Source organism: Schistocerca gregaria, chromosome 5 (genome assembly GCF_023897955.1).
Source record: "Schistocerca gregaria isolate iqSchGreg1 chromosome 5, iqSchGreg1.2, whole genome shotgun sequence".
NCBI lineage: Eukaryota > Metazoa > Arthropoda > Insecta > Orthoptera > Acrididae > Schistocerca > Schistocerca gregaria.
Genome location: NC_064924.1, coordinates 41,032,960 through 41,048,556, shown reverse-complemented (window position 1 = coordinate 41,048,556; position 15,597 = coordinate 41,032,960).

Genomic DNA, 15,597 nt, shown 5'->3' with positions numbered 1-15,597 from the left:
GCAGCAGCCCTCACGACAGATACCACTTCACCACGACACCCGACATCCACTGTTGGGTCGCTGCTCCATGCTCCAGTACTGGGCGATGATGACACACCCGTTCCACAAGCTACGGATTCAACTCCGATGCCGCCTCCCCCGTAGACGGATAACAACATACATGACGATAGCATGGCCGTCGACTCGATTATTGTGCCTACGGCTGCCTCTGTGCCGGAACGTCGCGAATCTTTGCCATCGTCTGACACAGAAGGACACGCCAGGAAGCAACGCTCTCCGAAGCGACGGAAGCGGAGGCGTAGAGCAACTTCCGAAAGGGATGCGAAACAGCCTCCAGAGCATGACGACTCCACCTTCAATGACGACGCTGCCACAGAGGCCGCAGCCATTTTCTGCAGTGAGGCACCGCCGAACGTAACTGAGGACAAACCACACGTATCTACAGTGGCGAAATCGGATGCCGATATGCAGGACAGATGCTGCCCACCACCTTCTGGAGTGCAAGCACCCATGCCGTGTCCTGAGGAAGCTAGGGAGGCCGATCTTGCTTTGAGTTCCCGACGTGGGCGGATGACCACGACGACGACGGCACCATGCAAGCCACGCCAACAGGGCCCACGCCATTGGCGCCGGCTCTCTAGAAACGACTGCAGGTGAGGTTTGGGGGGATGCGAAGGTGTCAATACAGTCAGAAGCGTCATAGGTAATTCCAGTCTTAATGGATAACTTAACACCTACGGTTCGGCAACAAGCTTATCGTATCGCCACGCTTAACCACAACACGATACGAACGGCAGTGAAGATCCAGTTGCTGCGTGAGATGCTTCGTTCTTCGGATGTTGACATTGCCCTGTTGCAAGAAGTGTATATAGCGGCCCTCCCCGTTTTCTACGGTTATGTGACGTGTGTCACCGGTGGACCGGAATGGCAGCGGTACGGCAATACTAGTACGCGACGGAATTGCCATCGAAGAAGCGACTTACCTTCCGTCAGGAAGGGGGCTGGCGATCACAGCACTGTGCACGACCGTCATTAACATTTACGCTCCATCTGGAACTGACCAACGCCGCGAACGATCGCTGTTCTACTCGGAGGATATCGCTCCCCTTTTTATCAGCCGCTTCGATCAATATATCTTCGGCGGCGACTTTAACTGTGTGCTCCACCCCAAAGACCAAGTCCCACATTTCTCGACTTGTCAAGAACTTCGGCTCCTGGTTCGAGATCTGCTTCTCACCGACACGTGGGAGACAGTGCACGGTGATCGTCGCGGGCCGACATACCTTACTAGTCACTCAGTCAGTCGCCTAGACCGCATTTATGTCTCACGAGCTCTAGCGCCGGGAGTAATGGACGCCGAACGTTGGCCGCTTGCCTTCTCCGATCATAGCGCTTTCCTATGCGCACTCACTCTACAACAGCAGCGGATATGGTGCAGCCTAGGACCCTGGAAGCTGATTGTGGCACATCTTCAAGACCCGGAATGCCGTCCGATTATCGCCAACACATGGCTGGATTGCGTGGACTGTGCTAAACCAGCGTTTCGGCGTGTGCTAACACAATTCGGAAAAGATATCGCAGCTTGGCATCGTCACACATTGGACTTTTATTACACGATGCTTCGCGAACTCGACAGCCAACCACCATCTCCATACCGACAAATGGAAAGCTGCCGAATCAAAGGTAAAAGGAGCACTCAACAAATCTCCCGGGCCAGACGGACTGCCGCTCGAGTTTTATCGGACTTTCCGCGATTTAATGATGCCCCGATGGATCATCATGCACCAAGAACTGATGACCCCTGGGTCCCACGTGCCACCTTCATTCGTGGAAGGTCTCCTTATACCGATACACAAGCCTCCCAGAGGTCGGACGGTCGAGGACTACAGGCCCATTACAATGCTCAACTCGGACTATAAAATCTTCGCCCGACTACTCGCCAGACGCATAAAGAAGGTTCTGCCCCTATTCCTCTCGATGGAGCAAACGACACAGGGCGGAGTGACCAACAAGCAAACGGCAACCAGTGAATGCAGGGATTTAATAGCCATCGCCACATCCTGTCGCCTTCTAGCTGCTCTGATCTCCATTGATTTTGACCACGCCTTCGACAGAGTTCACCACAAGTTCCTCCTGTCCGTTATGGCCCGCATGGGCTTCCCGCCTGACTTTCTCGACATCTTTCAGCGCCTTTTCCGTGGAGCTGCATCCCGTGTACTGGTGAATGGACGGGTTGCGGGTCCCTTTCCGATCCGACGGTCAGTTCGCCAAGGATGCCCACTCTCCATGATCCTTTACGCGATCGCACTCGAACCACTTGTCGGAGGGTTGAAAAACAGGCTTTCGGGCGTGTCATTGAGGGATCATACCTTTCACTGAAGGATCTGTGCTGATGACCTTCTATTACCTGTCAGATCTGGTGACGATGTACGCTCGGTGATACAATGGATCAATCGCTATGGATTGACAGCGGGCAGCCTCATGAATGTGGCCGACAGCGATGCCCATTGGGAGAGGTCTACAGGAGGACGCTTTAGCCCCACTCCCACTAGTTAACAAGATCCGGTTCTTGGGCATAACATTTACACAGGATGTGCGCCGCACGGCTGCCATGAACTATGCACGATTACTACAGGCAATACGCACAGAAGTTCGCCGGAACTTACTTCGACGGATGGACCTCCTACAGCGTGTGAAATACCTCAACCTTCACGTGGCGACTAAGATGATCCACATGGCCCAGGTCCTACCGATATCGACAGCGATGGCACACAGACTGCAAGCAGCGTTCGGATATTACCTTACCGCCGGACACCTATTCAGAGTCCGCTACGAAACACTGACCCTCCCTCCACTTGATGGCGGACTGGGACTTATAAATGTACGAGCGAGTGCTACAGCATTATACTTGAGCACAATGATGAAATTGTGTACCCACACAGATGCTTCCCTTACGGGACTTTTGTTAGAGGAATTGCTGCCGGCGTCTCTTCTGCCACCTGCCACGGTTGTGCACATTACACCCTCACTTTCGCACCTCTTGGCATTTATTCTTGAGTATAGTTACGTGCACCCAGACCTTCCCAACACTCGAACTCCCAAGGCGAGAGACGTTTACAGATTTCTGCTAAGGTCCATCCCTCGCAATGTGATTGAGAGGAAGAGCCCTACGACCCTATGGCCTGCAGTGTGGAGAGCGGTCCAGAAGCCGTTCCTCCCCACGCGGGTACGAGCTGCGTGGTACCAGGAGGTGAACGGGAAGGTTGTAACACGACAAAGGCTGCACGCTATTGGGATGACGGATTCCCCCTTTGCCCACGTTGCCACCTCTTGGATACTGACGAACACCGTTTAACATGTGGATCGGCGTTAGAGGTATGGCTGCTAGTGCAGAAGATCCTCGCCTGCTACCTACGTATAGTGCCTCGCACAATTGAGCCGCGGCTCCTCCTTTGTGCAGAGGATACTTATTTCCCACCTGCGAAGACTCACGCTCTCACATGGTTTAAAGGCATGTCCATATACTACCTCTTTCGAGATGACGAGAAGATGGTGCTTGATTATTGGCAATTTCTCCAGGACAGTCATAGCACACTTGAGTGTACACCCCGATACCGACAACTATTTGCGAACTACTTGCGCAGTGTCTTCGATGACCTCCCTCATAGTTGGGGAGTACCGGGCAGAGGATGACCGCCTTAATGGGGCTCCGCACGCTGCGATATGTTGTAACAATTTGGTACATGGTTCCGTACGCCGATGGGCCATGCACATGGAATGGCGTCCGGGATTTGGTTACATTTTTCTTTCTTTATTATCTATCATCACACTATTAGTTTCAAACTCTATGTCATAGTTCAGAAGGAACTTTTGTTCTGTTGTTACGGATGTACAGTCTCATTTTGTTTGTCGTAACTGAAAGACGCCTTTTTCCATATATAAAAAAAGAAAGGTTTGCAGAGGAAATAATTTACAATTAAAAAAATAAAGAAAACAAAAAAAGACAATGAAAATAAAAAATAAAAATGGTAAAGCGCATTGCTTACAATACAGGCAACCTGGGAGCAATGCCAGGTTCTTCCTGATTTTTTTCTGTTTTTTTTTTTTCTCATGTTTACTTTACTTTGCTTCTTCCGATTGTTCAACTATTTAAAGTAGAAATTAAACACATTCAAGCAGTATATTTATATAATTAGGCAAAAGAGCTAATGAAAACAAAGTTTCCAAAGATTCTTGTGATTACGTGAGCTACTTTTATTTATTATCGCAGTGGAAGGTATGCAATAAAAAAAATTAAAAAAAACCAAAAAAGTGGTAGAGCACTTGCCCACGAAAAAAAATAAAAAAAAACAGATGGTAGAGCACTTGCCCGCGAAAGGCAAAGGTCCCGAGTTTCGAGTCTCGGTCGTGTACACAGTTTTAATCTGCCAGGAAGTTTCACATCAGCGCACACTCCGCTGCAGAGTGAAAATCTCATTCTGGAAACATCCCCCAGGCTGTGGCTAAGCCATGTCTTCGCTATATCCTTTTCTTTCAGGAGTGGTAGTTCTGCAAGGTTCGCAGGAGAGCTTCTGTAAAATTTGGAAGAAAGGAGACGAGATACTGGCAGATGTAAAGCTGTGAGGACCGGGCGTGAGTCGTGCTTCGGTAGCTCAGATGGCCCTCACAGAAGGCATCCATTTTAGCCGGCACGGTAGCTCAGCGTGTTCGGTCAGAGGGTTAGCAACCCTCTGTGATAAAAAAACTGAGCTAATCGATCAACAACGAACTTAAAACGGTTGTCTTACAACGTCCGCCCCGAGCAGATGCAACGAACAAAAGCGAACAAAATGAGATAAAAAAAAAGATGGTAGAGCACTTGCCCGCGAAAGGCAAAGGTCCCGAGTTCGAGTCTCGGTCGGGCACACAGTTTTAATCTGCCAGGAAGTTTCACACTGAATACTGTTTGGTTCGTATAATAGGAGTCAGTGTTAACACAGTGGGAAATATTTTTCCGTGTAACGTGCTAAAAAATTTTCAACATTTTGCAAATTTCGCATCACTTAATTTCTAGTGTAAAATATGGATGTTGGTAATACTGTTTCCAGCGCTCTTCTGCTTATAACGAAAGAGTGAGAACTTGCACATAAACAATTCTGCTTCGAGTTTTGTATTTGCTTCGAAATTTTTGTAGATACCATGTCAGTGAGAAACCACAGTAGTGAAAGAATGAGGTGTGTGGGCTATGAAAAGAGAGACGGAAGGTGTTGTTTAAGGAAAGTGGAAAACACTTCACAGTTGATGGAAATCTGTCAGAGGTATTGCAGAAATATCTTGGCCCTCAAGTAATGGTATTAGCATCACCTCCATCGTGCAGGAATTGCTACTTACACTACAAGCATAGTAGTGGCATAGTAGGGGCATTTCTACTGTTGTCCCTACTTTATCCCCCCTTATACCTCCAGGAAAGATAAGAAGCACAAGAAGAAAATTGGAAGAAACTGAAACAAGTTTTACGCATCCAACAACATCTTCAAAACTTTATAAAGTGTAGAATGTTGATGCACTTGGTGGAGATCCTGAAGATAGTTATATGTGCACGAAATGTGAAATGTTTCACGAACCAAATACTGTTATCTCAGACGTACAGTTACAGAAACTGATAACAGGTAACTACTCTAAGCAGCAGATGCAGAAATACATACCCGTTTCTCACATTATTTGATTTCAAAAGCTCGTAAAATGAACAATGAGAATGATATTTGAGCATATCCAGATTCTTACTGTGGGCATTCGTTGCAAGATGATACGCTTATTGTTGCTCTGGAATATTAACTATGTGATGACAAAAATTGCAATACGGAAAGTCGTAACTAAGCTGATGTTATTTTAAAGTGACAATGGTGAAAAAGTTCAAAAGGTAAAAATATATATCACAAGATCAGTAAGAAAAGCGTTTCCCCTAACGATAACGGAGAGTCCGAATTTAAAAACATTTCGCACAAAATTTTACTCCTTGCGGTCAAAATGGGTAAAATGCCAGCCAGTGAAGAAAATATGCAAATGTTTTTACTGCACTAATTTAAAACTTGTTTGTTTTTCCACAAGCAGTGCCACAGGAAAGAAGTACACTGAGAAGGACTGATGCTTTTGTGTGTAAGTCAAGAGCCGCAAGGTAACAGTTGGTTGCAGGAATGTACGCTGTGTCCTGGTGATGAAGTGATAACTGTTGGAGCATTACAACTTTAGTATACGCACAGTGGCGTAACTATGCATTGTGGGAGGGAGCAGAGTTGGTGAAGAACACAGTAGAGCCTGACAAATTTGTTACAGAGGTTAGGCATTGGGTCATGAAAAGAATAGCTCACCATCATACGCGGAGAATTCTGAGGGAGGCCACAGCAGAAGTAAAATCAGCTACATCCCAGAATACTGACACATTTGTTGTTCATTTCGGCTTTGCTGAGAACTGGTTTGTTGCTTTGCAGAACACAATTCAAAGATACCACAGGCACATATCACAGATATCAATATCAAACTAAGATCAAACGGTTAGTGTGCAGTTCTCATTCCCCAAATACTGGTCTTGATGGATCATATTTGTACGTGCGCAAGCTCATCGGCGATATAAGTTCAATGAGAAGCAGATGAAAAAAAAGCAAACCAAATGAATGCTTTTCAACAGCGCAGTGTTCATTGCTACATTGTAGGCAATTTTTATTGTTGGAAAGCCACGAAGAAGTAAAATCATGACAGAAGAAAATAAAAATTTGTGAATAATATCATAAAAATAAAAACGGGTATAAATATTCTAAATCCCATTTTTCTTATAAATGCTCTGAAAAAATTGTGAATTGCTTTCCAACTCACTTATAACGTTGTAAAGTAATTATTTTGACTCAGAAATACTAGTTTTGCATGACATTTAATTAAAACCAGCGATCAATTTCAATTTTTATGTGTCCATGGTATTTTGACTTTGACACTAGAGCTAGTTCTATCTAAAAAATTTCTCCCGAATTGTACACACAAGTACTGCCTACTCTGATTTTTCATTCCCTAAGTACAATGACTAACCAACGTACCATGATATTTCTAGAACATTTAGGATAGGGGGTTTGAAGAAAATAATTTCTAAGTAACGAAAAAATTTTAGATTCTTTCATCTCTTAGTCATATAACATACGATTCCTTCTCTCAGTAAATAACATGGCACTTGTTCCCCAGTAAGAAGCCTTTCTATGATCTACTGAATCAACGGATCCTGGCTTTGTTTGTCTTTCAAATTCCCGAAGGGCTCAGGTACCTCGGTCAACACGACTGAATCCCATTTAGAGTCCAGTAAATCATGACACAGCTGTTGTTCCATTTGGTGCTGGTGTAACTCGGCCATCCGCATCCCGGATGTACCTGACAGAGAAGCGACAGACAGAAATACGCAGAGGCCACCTCATGATGCACCCTGTCTGCCTCGATCTGGCGAGCACCCAAATGAAAGCCTGATTGTCTGTTTCGAGGACAAACTGCCGGTGCTACAAGGAAGAAAACTTCAATTTTTACCAGATAAACATGACCATTATGGTCTTCCTCTCGTACATCGAGTATTTCAGTTCCGCGGGCGACGTGGCTCTGGAACCACACGCCACAGAACGACGGTCGCCATCGCGTTCTTGTAAAAGGACTGCAGCGACACCAGGATAAGATGTGTTGATTTGCACAATAAAGGGTCGTTTCAGATCCGGAGTAGCCAAAACCGCGGATTACTCAGAGCTACTTTAATCGCGTCAGAGACCGCCTGCTGTGTTTCCGACACCCACCCCACACGCACACACATTGAAAACTTACCCCTTTTTTCCTCAAACCATTCAAAGGGGGTACCAGTTGGGCAAAACGCGGCAAAAATTTTCTCTAGAAAGATTGCCACGCAGATAAAGTTTTTAGAGGGAGGAAGTTTGTGAAGATACCAAGTCCTTTCCTGATCTAGTTGAACACCTTCGGCTGAGACCAAATGTCCTAAAAAGGAAACCTGCCTTTGAGTAAGAGTTATCTGAGATGATTTAACTGTCAAACCCGCTTACCGCAGGCGAATGAGGAGCTATTCAATATGCTGCAGTGTTAAGAAAAGATGGCATTATATACGATCACATCTTAGAAGTTATTACAGACTGATTTGAATTTCACGTCACCAAGAACAATGTGAAGGACGTAACAAGATTGCCGCTCCAGTGGATAAGCTGAAAGGAACACGACTCGGTCTAAAATGCTGTGACATGATTCGAGTCCTCAGTGAGACGAATTGGTGGTACGCTTGCTTCAAATCGAAAACGGTAATGTAGCATACACCCACAATCCAGGTAAAACAGTTATGACTTTTTGGTTAATAATTCTATAATCCACCACCAGCCGATAACTAACTGCTTGCACATCCAGTACCAGAGAGAGAGAGAGGCAACGCATTTGGAGAGATGGAAGCCCGTATCACGTCGTGATACAGCTTTTGCTGCGTAATTACAAATCATGTTTCGGAAAAATGATAAAACTAATAATTATCACTGTCCAATGCAGTATTCGTAAACCATGTTTTTGTAGATAAATTTCAAAGTCCATTTCGAGACGTGACACTGCCACCGAGCATCTGTAGCAAAAATTTTCATTTCGGGTGGCGACAATCGGTATGGAAGTTGGCGAACCGGAATATCGTCCGTCAACTGGTCTTACACTGATTCCTATTTACTAGTCAACACGTCTTGAAACCGCCCGGGCACTTACAACAGGGCTTTACCCTCGCACATCACCAAATAACCGGCCTGGAACTGAGTATCATCCACCATGACACTACTGACCCCTTGCACAGGCTGGCAAACACAGCTTAAAATCCCTACCAGGGCAGAATCTGAATGAAAACCTCTTAACAGCGTAATGAACAATTAATCCTGTTTTCTGCCTGAAATTACGCCCCAACAACAAATTAACTGGAAATCCTCTGACTGCTATAATTCCATCGGCCACGAAAATTCCTGAACAGCAACGCTTCCCTCATACAGCCCACTATATGCAACACATGGCTGTTGGCGTTTCGACATCTCCGTTAGGTATCTTGCTAGGTGCGAACTTACAAATATCGCCCCTTTACCAGTCGTGATCAATAAGAAAGCCCTACTCCCAGAGTCTATTAGAGCACAGACATATTCGTGATTGAGATATGCATAAATAGTTACGGTCCTGCTGCTGTTGCACCGCTTGGGTCGGGAAGGACCCCAGAGCACCCAACTCCAGCTGTTCGGACACACACTACGCTGTACGGGGTACTGGCACACAAATTTACCAATATCACGGAAAACAACCTATAGCCTTGGGTGGAATCGGTTTCCTGATTCTTTCACTCCGAAGATTTGCAATATGGCCCCCTTTCGCTGGTTTTTCAAAACTGCCCCTCGCATCAGCTTAATGTATCCTCTTTATTTGAAAGATCAATTTAGCTAACTACGGAAAAGGTGGTAAGCCTTTGCAAAACAAAAAGAGTGGTGACTGTCTTCAGGTTTAATGATTTCAAAAATGTGCCCAGTGGCTTCCCCTCAGTCACCGGAGTTACCAATGCAGCGACCGCAATGTGAATCTCTTCAGCATATTGTTGGAGAGTTTCGCCATGCTCCTGGATGCGAAACAAAATGTATTTACTAATTCGCCCCTAATTCGCTGCGATATTCTGTCTCTCACAACGTTTCCCCTGAAGTCGTCTAACGTAACCTCCAATACCTCCGCCAACCTCTTACTCAACAAACCTCTGGTCAGTGGATACATCAATCGAAGGGTCATCTAATATAGAACGCTAAGTGCAGCCGAGAGTTTCTCAAAATGCATCAAGAACAATTAAACTTCTACCAATTTTTTTAAATTCATCTATGGACAGCGCTGACAAATTTTGAAACAGATACGAAATCGGATTCGATAACCCTGCAAAATATTCAAACATAACTGGAGAAGGTGCTTCACTTACAGTACCATGACCTGACTCATTAAGGTTAATGTGTTTAGGAGTACCCTTCTTTTCAGTAGCCTCTATATCACTGAAGCCCAGCATGTGCTGTCTAGTTTGCAGTTGCATAGCTTGAGTGAGCAATTGCTCTCTATTAGCTTTTTATGTAGGCGGACACTCAAGTTGCCACAGATAGTGAAATCTGTTTATGCAGTGACTGATTTTTACTGAATGCCTGCGTACGAGTGACACTGCTATCTTCCAAAAACTCTGTATTCTCCCGCACACCGGACAGGGCCGCCAAATGAATACATGAAGCGGAACCTACCTCGCCGACGTTTTCAGCGGTCAGGCGCTGTGGACCGGTCAGTGACACTCCTATCTTCCGATTCTCCACGAATGCGGAGTTCGTAGGTAAGGTGCAAGTACTATGACTGAGTTAGGCGGGAAGTGACAAAACTTGGGCAGGCCGAGGTGGCCGAGCGGTTCTAGGCGCTACAATCTGGAACCGCGCGACCGCTACGGTCGCAGGTTCGAATCCTGCCTCGGGCACGGATGTGTGTGATGTCCTTAGGTTAGTTAGGTTTAAGTCGTTCTAAGTTCTAGTGGACTGATGACCTCATATGTTAAGTCCGATGGTGCTCAGAGCCATTTGAACCAACAAAACTTGGATTTCATGGTCGAGTGTCTGCTTATAAGCGAAACATCACGTCTTGCTTGGTGTAAGGAGCGTAAACATTGGACTACTGAAGAGACAAAAAACGTCGTTTGGACTGACGGATAAAGGTAGACAATGTGGCCTGAACACAATCGTGACCTGAATCCTTTAGATCACCTTTGGTATGTTTCGGAACGCCGACTTCATGTCAGGCCTCATCGACCGTCATCGATACTTCTCCTCAGTGCAGCAATCTGTAAGGAATGGGCTGCCATTCCCAAGAAACCTTCCAGCACCTGATTAAATGTATGCCTGCGAGAGCGAAGCTGACATCGAGGCTAAGGATGAACCAACACCGTACTGAGTTCCAGCATTACCGGTGGAGGGCGCCACGAACTAGTAAGTCATTTTCATCCAAGTGTCCGGATACTTTTATTACATAGTGTACGTTGTCGAACGTCCAGGCCAACATACTCCAGTGTTACCGGTAGTTCCTGTTCCAAAAACAGACCAGTGAGATTGTTCACCACGGTGGCTCACCATACGTTAACCGACCAAGGATGTTGAATGTTGTGCCGGTTAACGCTACCACGGTTTGTATACCTTGACAAAGAACGCTGGGGTCGTCTGCATTTGTTGACGTGCCCATTCAGAAAACACTACCCAGTTAGGGGAATAGGCGCTATGACGTTTCTGACGCAGTGACACGTGGTATGGATGCTACTTATGGTGATGCTGCATTTTGACAATACTACCTACTGACATATCGGAATCGCGGTGTAATTGCCGGGCGCTTAGCAGAGGTTTGTGGTGCACTGCCGAAAGTAGAGACATTTCATTAGTTTGTTCTGTAACACGTTTGCTTCGTTTCCTTTTACCGGTCTGTACTCTTTCATCAGACATAAACGCGTTCACAACCCTGTAAAAGAGCGAAGAACGAGACCTTTCTCTGGAAAACGTTCAGCACACAAGGTAGCAAAAGTCTCAACATTTCTCCTATGTGCTTGTCAAATAAGGATCGCGCCAGTTTCTTTCTTCTCTGGTTGCAGCATTCATCGTCCACTTGCACGTATGTTCTCCAAATGATAGGTAGGTTTGCAGGCAATGAACACTGCCAAGCCTTGTAATATTTAGAGCTGCTGTCTGTTCTACGTCTGCACGATATGTGAGCTCCGGTCGCAGTGTACTGCCTGTTATGATACGTCGTAGTTCGCTACACGGCCAAGGTGGCGCTTCGATTTGTCGACCATCCGTTGCCATGACCAAATGTATCATTAATATAGTACCGCAGGAATACAACGGTGCGGATGGAGTTTTCCAATTAGAAGTTATGAAATGCTAGCCTGTCCCACCCTCGCAGCATGGAGGAGGATCACACGTGCCATTGGATGTTCAACGACATTGGGTAGCATGTCGCAAATTTCTATTCTTCCGATTACAGAAGCTTCACACAAAACGTATATAGATTTTGCAGTAGATTGATAATCTGTGACAAAAAACGGAAGTTCCCGTCCAAGATTTCAAAATTCAAGGGATGGTTGGCGGGTAGAGTGTGGTATCACTGGATGTCCCCCTCCGAGACAAACAAATCGGAATTGTAACATTTTTTGATCCGATGTACAGTTTTCAAGTGTAGGTATGCTGTTTAGCTTTGTATGTTGGTAACGCCACTTAGCGCTCTGTATGAAAATCACTGGCTGTGCTGTGTGAAGTCTGTGGCTGGTTTGCATTGTTGGAATATTTGATATTGTAGTGTTGGGCAGTTGGACGTGAACAGCGCGTAAGCGTTGCGCAGTTGGAGGTGAGCTGCCGGGAGTGGTGAATGTGGGGAGAGAGATGGCGCAGTTTTGAGAGCGGATGATCTGGACGTGTGTTCATCAGAAAGAGTAAATTTGTAAGACTGGATGTCATGAACTGATATATGACTTTTGAATATTATTAAGATTAATTAAATAATAATTATATGATCTACTTTCTTAAAAAAAAAGGAGGAGCACAAATAGACATTTCTCTTCACAGGAATTGTGTACATAATTTTTCAACGATATGGTAATACTTTTGTCAGAGTAAGTTTTTGTGATGCATCATTCTAGTGTTAAGATCTGACATAGGTATTAGACATTTCCTATCTTTACTCTAATATTCTTTCTGCTTGAGCTTTACCATGTTTAGGTATAAGTTATTGCATTTGCTGCTGCTGTTTGCCAGGCATAGTTCTACTGAATTTTACATTGTAGTAACCCAGTTTTACTTCTGATTTATTTTGGTTATTGCTGCACGTTGGCTCACCTTATTTGTAATGTTTTATTTGCTCTGCTAATTTAGATATACTGCTGCTTGCTTTGCCAATTTGCATTTTTTTGTCATTGCTGTATGTGTTAATTGTTAGTATATAAATATCTGTGCTCAGTAGATTTAAGTTAACTTAGGACGTGATAGGCTATATAAGAGAATGAGTTGTGATTAACTTGAAGAAATGCATTAAGAAACTATAAGAAAAATGTTTGGCCAAAAAAGTAGTGTACAATGAAGAAAAATTATTTTAAAAGAGGATATGAACAATAAAAGTAGTGTTTAGGGACAACAGGTTTAGGTAGGATTTTCTTGGAAACAAATGATAAGATAAGATAATGGAAAATAAATAATGATGTAAGAGACACTTGAAAATTTAAATACAGAAAACAAAATTAGATAGGATTTTTAATGCAGGAACAAAATTTGAAATAAGAGGAAAGATCTGTGGAATGAAGTTTTGGATTGGACTGCAGTACCAAATGTTATACTGAAAACAAACCCTGTCCTTTCCTTTTGTGTTGTTCTGCTATGTGTTTGTATACCCTTGTGTACTTGTGTTCTTCCTGTCCCTATGTGTTTATCTGATAAGAGTTATGTTGTAGAAGTTTTCTAATAATATGTTATTTTCTTTATAAAGATGTTTAGACATTATTTATTCTGTTCTGTTTTAATGCTCATGTGTGAAATTGATGTTTTGAAAACTATTATTATTATTTTATTTATTTACTTATGTCATAATTCCTGTAACACTGATGTACATGTTGATTTCTATTCTTTTGTAAACCTGTATTACTACAAATGTTATCTGTATTCTTATGTTCTTTAATATTGTGTTTTGTACCTTTGTAATTGCGTTCTTATGTTGTAAACTTATAATTTTATAGACAGCAGTTCTTCAAATTAAGTTTCATTTCACTGCACACGTTTCTGTTGGTCATAGTATATGGACAATATGTGAGAAGTTGGGACTGTTAGTGTTTGCACGTGTGTTAATAATTCAGCAAGTGGCTGGTTAACAGCATTGCTGGTTCTAAGGACAATTCCAAAAAGTTTGTGAGTGCACAAGTGGTGGTTTATGGGCTTTCTATATTGTCTGCAAGACTCTTCGATGGTGATTGTGCACCTGCACAGTCGCAACAGATGGCTGCTGGCCGTCTCTACAAGGACTGCAGTGGATCTGCTCCTTTGATGGCCCACCAATACCATACTCTCTACCAGGACTACAGTGGGTCTACTCTGTGATGACCTACCTACCAATATTCTTCAAAATTTCGACTGACTCTGCTGTGGGTTTGATGTGTTGTGGCCCATTACCGGTCTGCATGCCAAGTGTCAGCATTGTCTTTCCGTTGGAAGGACAACACTACTTCTTCAAGACTGCATGGAAATCCACTACTTCCATGTGCATTTTCTTTTACTGCTCAGACTTTGAGAAAAAAATCTGCAATTACTACTGTGATGAATAGTCAAGACTGTCTCTATGGACTGTGAGAAAATCTTTGCTTTTGACCAACAGTGTATCAATAAGTGTGTGCATTTGATATCTTTGTTATTGTAATTATGAAAAAAAATTTCAAGTCTCTCTGGGGCACTGCCCAAAACAATTTGTAAAATCTTTTGTGGGGCTGTTTAGGCTGTTTAGGTTTTTATGTTGGTGACGCCTTGTAGCGCTCTGCATGAAAATCACTGACTGTGCTGTGTGAAGTCTGTGGCTGGTTTGCATTGTTGGAATATTTGCTATTGTAGTGTTGGGCAGTTGGATGTGAACAGCGCGTAGCGTTGCGCAGTTGTAGGTGACCCGCCAGCAGTGGTGGATGTTGGGAGAGAAATGGCGGAGTTTTGAGAATGGATGACCTGTATGTGTGTCCATAAGAAAGAGTAAATTTGTAAGACTGAATGTCATGATTGGTATGTATATTATGATAAATACATTGTTTGTTCTCTTTCAAAATATTTCATTTGCTAAGTATTCCTATCAGTAGTTAGTGCCTTCAGTAATTAGAATATTTTATTTAGCTGGCAGTATTGGCGCTCACTGTATTGCAGTAGTTCGAGTAAAGAAGATTTTTGTGAGGTAAGTGATTCATGAATGTTTTAGGTTATTGTTAGTCAGAGCCATTCGTTTGAAGGGATTATTGAAAGTCAGACTGCGTTGCTCTAAAATACTGTGTGTCAGTTTAGCGATGATCAGAATAAGTAAAGAGAGAAATGTCTGAGTACGTCCAGTTCCGCTCAGCTGTTTGAAAGTTAAATAACGTAAGGGGTTTACCAGCACAGTAATTCATAAATTTTTGTAAGGGGAGGTTTCACAAGATATTTCAATGTCTTCATTTAAAATGAACATCCTGTATAAAGGGGAAATGTTATTAACAAAAATCTTGAACAGTTTTCTATCGATATACTTCAAATTCTTCCGTGAAAATCTACCAAGCATTCGGACGGGCATTACATATATAACAATCACTTGCGTAAAAGAAATTTAATTTCTTTGCTTGTTTCAGGCAATTACTCCCGTACTTTTTGGAAGGTTATACCTATCGCATTATTGCGAGTGTCAACAGTAAGAGTTGGTTCGCAGTTTCGGTACTTTATTAGTGTACAGAAGCGAAACAATGAATGCAAGTGCAGAAATCATGCCAGAACAGAAGGTAATCAACTGATAAAATGGGAAACGTTTAGCAAAAAATCT